Below are 5,000 nucleotides of genomic sequence, written 5' to 3'. Positions count from 1 at the left end.
TATATATATATATATATTTAATATAAATACTATATGAGAGATATATATATATATATATATATTTATATATATATATATATATATATATATATATATATATATATATATATATATATTTATATATATATATACATGGAAACGTCCCTGTCTAGCGATCTGCTGGACGGGGGTTCGAGTCCCGCTCAAGTGTATTAGATTCTTGTAGTGTGTGCAACCTCACCATCCTTGTAAGCTAAAGATTTGGGGGTTTAAGGGGAGCCTATGGGTCTACCTGCTAACTCATCAGTAGCCATTGCCTGGTCCTCCCTGGTCGTAGCTCGATTTACAGGATCTCTGGGTGCTGATTGTAAGTATATATGGCCTGTCTTTAGGGCACTGTCACCGTCCTTTGCCTCTGCCATTCATGAGTGACCTTTAAACCTTCATATCTAACTTTTTTTTTTATAAAGTAAAGTGATTCCGTTTTATTAAAATCTTTTCAATATTCATTTCACAATAACAACAACAAATACAAAAACAACAACAACAACAGCAATAATAATAATAATAATAATAATGGTAATAATAATAATAAAATAAAATCCTTATAAAATATTCTCATTGTTTACCAAATAATCTAATACACATCAGATATTGTCAACCAATAACCTTATCTTATCCATAAATAAACTAAGATATGAAGGGAAAAATGAATTTCGTTTGATTGTTCAATAATACAAAGTGAATTTTAAAATGAAAATAAAACAGGTTTAAAAAAAGTCGAAATTAATTTTGATTCACGCATATATGTATTCATTTACGCATGTATGAATGCGTTTATTATTATTATTATTATTATTATTATTATTATTATTATTATTATTTGGCAAGCTACAACCCTAGTTGGAAAAGCTAGATGCTACAAGCCAAGGAGCCCCAACAGGGAAAATAGCCCAGTAAGGAAAGGAAACAAGGAAAAACAAAATATTTTAAAAACAATAATAATATTGAAATAAATATTTCCTACATAAAGTACAAAAACTTCAACAAAAGAAGAGGAAGAGAAACCAGATAGAACAGTGCGCTCAAGTGTACCCCCAAGCAAGAGAACTCCAACCCAAGACAGCGGAAGACCATGGTACAGAGGCCAGGGCACCACCCAAGACTAGAGAACAACAGTTTGATTTCGAAATTGTCCTTCTCCTAGAAAAGCTGCTTGCCATAGCTAAAGATATATATATATATATATATATATATATATATATATATATATATATATATATATCACCTTCATCAAAAAGAAATAATTAAACTTAGGTATAATGTATGTATTCATTTAATCATGTATGAGTGTTTTCATACATGCATACATCAGCTTTGTCGAACACTGCAGTTAAAATCTGACCTCCACATCTGTAAATGAGTCTCAGTATTTCAAAAAAAAATTCTTTTATTTATAAAACAACAAAGAAGAATCCACACCTGTTCAAAACACAGCTGTGCACACCATCGTACTCTTGTACAGCTTTGATAGAACAGAAGACACCTTGATGGTAAAAAAAAAAAAAAAAAAAAAAAAAAAAAAAAAAAAAAAAAAAGTTATTCATAGTGAATGGGTCTTTGCTTTTCTGCCTCTTAACCTCGACTTAACCGCGTAGGACTGGGTGAAAGAACGCTATGGCACAACGCATGAACATACGTTATCGGGGTCTAAGCGATGTCAGACAGGGCAGCCGATCGGGACTAGTTTTTTTTTATCCTTTATAATTAAAAGTTTGTTTTTTCCTTTAAAAGTAGAGCCTTGTGTTTTTCTCCCTTTAATAGGTAGAAATTTATTTTTTACTTTAAATTACATCCTTATGTTTTCTTTATAAGTAGAACTTTTTTTCCTTTATAAGTAGAATTTTTTCCTATATAAATAGGCCTTGAACCTTGCTATTTTTCTTTATAAGTAGTTTTATTTTCCTTTATAAATAGAGCTAAGTTTTTTTTCTTCTTTATAAGTTGTGCTTTGTCTTAAACTTTATAAGTAGACCTTAGTTCTCTTTGATAAGTAATGTTTTTTTTTCTCTCTGTAATAAGTAATGCATCTTTTTCCCCTTTATAAGTAGAGCTTTGTTTTATATATCTCCTTTACAAGTAAACCATTTTTTTTCTTTGTAAGTAGAGCTGTGTTCTTTTTTATAAGTATTTTTTTCTTTTATAAGTAAAGCTTTGTTATTAATTTCTTGCAATTCAAAGCAGGTCGATAATTTTACCGGTTTTACCAAAGCTATTTTCAAACAATATTGGATCTGTCCTGTATCTGGATGGGTTACCGGTAAGGACTAGAAACCCCAGTCCTCTCTTAAAAGATTTAAAGGCCACTCATGAATGGCAGAGGCAAGGGACACCCACAATGCCCTTACCAGCTTGACAATGCCATAGAGTCAGTTGTGAGACTGACAATGATGTATGGAGCGGAGACGTGGGCAATAAAGAAGACAGATGAGAAGAGGCTGGATGTGGCAGAGATGAGAATGGTGAGATGAATGTGTGGGGTGACAAGAAGAGATAAGATACGGAATGGGGTAATTAGGGGTACCACATGAGTTAGAAAACTATCAGATAAGATCCAGGAAAGTAGACTGAGGTGGTACGGTCATGCCATGAGATGAGATGAACAGTATATTGGGAGGAGAGTGATGGAAATGGAGGTACAGGGAACGAGAAGGAGAGGGAAATAAAGCGAAGATGGGTGGACTGTATCAAGGATGACCTTCGATCAAAGGGATTAACCGGTGATGAGGTGTGGGACAGAGGTAGATGGAAAAAAGCTGACCAGAAACATCGACCCCACATATAAGTGGGAAAAGATGTAGACAAAGAAGATATGATCAGCGCCCAATGTCCTCTTCACCCAAGCTAGGACCAGGGAGGGCTAGGCAATACCTGCTGATAACTCAGCAGAAATACCTATAGGCTCCCTCCAAACACCCAATCCTTAGCTGATAAGGATGGAGAGAATGTAGACACTAAAGAAACTATTGACCTTGAGCGTGACTCCAACCCCCTTTCAGCAGATCACCAGACAGGGATATTTCCAATAGGCCACAACAAACCGGGGTCTTTCACTAACAGTCGAGTTACCTCCAGGTACTTAATATAGCTGTAATGATCAAAGACGAAGATTCACTAAAAGGTTAACTGTAAATATTTTTTCTAAATAATTCATATTTAATATTTGTTTATCTCAATTATTTAAGATACAAATTTACTATATATTCGATTGTCAATTGATTTTCTTTTCTTACTTCTGAACAAACAGACTTTGATTTAAATTCTAATTAATATATCTATCGCAGGACTCCACCGAAGACTAGATTCCCAATATGGCTCCCGGAGCTGAAGACACGGAGACCGCTCCGGGATCTACTGCCGGTAATGACACTAACGAAACGTTGTTCGCGATGATGAGTAATATAATAGTTGCTATCGGCCATTTTATCAGCAGATATAATGCTTCTTATTCTGTGTGTTCTTGTAATATTCTGTATTCAATGTCTGTCATGTTTCTCATTAGATGTTTTTTTTCATGATTCTCATTTGATTTAAAATTCTATATTGCATTATAGTAATGATTCTCATTTAATTTAAAATTCAAGATTATTTTACAGTAATGAATTTCATTTGATTTAAAATTCTATATTGCATTATAGTAATGATTCTCATTTAATTTAAAATTCAAGATTATTTTACAGTAATGAATTTCATTTGATTTAAAATTCTAGATTGCATTATAGTAATGATTCTCATTTGATTTAAAATTCAAGATTGCATTATAGTAATGATTCTCATTTGATTTAAAATTCAAGATTGCATTATAGTAATGATTCTCATTTGATTTAAAATTCAAGATTGCTTTATAGTAATGATTCTCATTTGATTTAAAATTCAAGATTGCTTTATAGTAATGATTCTCATTTTATTTAAAATTCTAGATGGCATTATAGTAATGATTCTCATTTGATTTAAAATTCTAGATTGCATTATAGTAATGATTCTCATTTGATTTAAAATTCAAGATTGCTTTATAGTAATGATTCTCATTTGATTTAAAATTCAAGATTGCTTTATAGTAATGATTCTCATTTGATTTAAAATTCAAGATTGCATTATAGTAATGATTCTCATTTGGTTTAAAATTCTAGATGGCATTATAGTAATGATTCTTACTTGATTTAAAATTCAAGATTGCATGATAGTAATGATTCTCATTTGATTTAAAATTCAAGATTGCTTTATAGTAATGATTCTCATTTGATTTAAAATTCAAGATTGCATTATAGTAATGATTCTCATTTGATTTAAAATTCTAGATGGCATTATAGTAATGATTCTTACTTGATTTAAAATTCAAGATTGCATGATAGTAATGATTCTCATTTGATTTAAAATTCAAGATTGCTTTATAGTAATGATTCTCATTTGATTTAAAATTCAAGATTGCATTATAGTAATGATTCTCATTTGATTTAAAATTCAAGATTGCTTTATAGTAATGATTCTCATTTGATTTAAAATTCTAGATGGCATTATAGTAATGATTCTTACTTGATTTAAAATTCAAGATTGCATTATAGTAATGATTCTCATTTGATTTAAAATTCTAGATTGCATGATAGTAATGATTCTCATTTGATTTAAAATTCAAGATTGCTTTATAGTAATGATTCTCATTTGATTTAAAATTCTAGATTGCATTATAGTAATGATTCTTACTTGATTTAAAAATCTAGATTGCATTATAGTAATGATTATTTGATTTAAAATTCTAGATTGCATTATAGAAATGATTCTCGTTTGATTTACAATTCTAGATTGTATTATAGTAATGATTCTCCTTTGATTTAAAATTCTAGATTGCATTATAGTCATGATTCTCATTTGATTCGAAATTCTAGATTGCACAAAAGTAATGAGTCTCACTTAACTTAAAATTCTAGATTGATTTATAGTCATGATTCTCATTTCATTTAAAA

General features: G+C 30.4%; 1 pseudogene; it reads left to right on the top strand.

The window, feature by feature from the left end:
• Positions 1-2,429: 2,429 nt before the first annotated feature.
• Positions 2,430-5,000, top strand: part of LOC137628674 (uncharacterized) — a 6,345-nt pseudogene continuing 3,774 nt past the window's right edge.

The sequence above is a fragment of the Palaemon carinicauda genome, chromosome 36 (genome assembly GCF_036898095.1).
Source record: "Palaemon carinicauda isolate YSFRI2023 chromosome 36, ASM3689809v2, whole genome shotgun sequence".
In the NCBI taxonomy this organism is placed as follows: Eukaryota; Metazoa; Arthropoda; class Malacostraca; order Decapoda; family Palaemonidae; genus Palaemon; species Palaemon carinicauda.
This window is presented reverse-complemented; position numbering and strand designations above follow the sequence as displayed.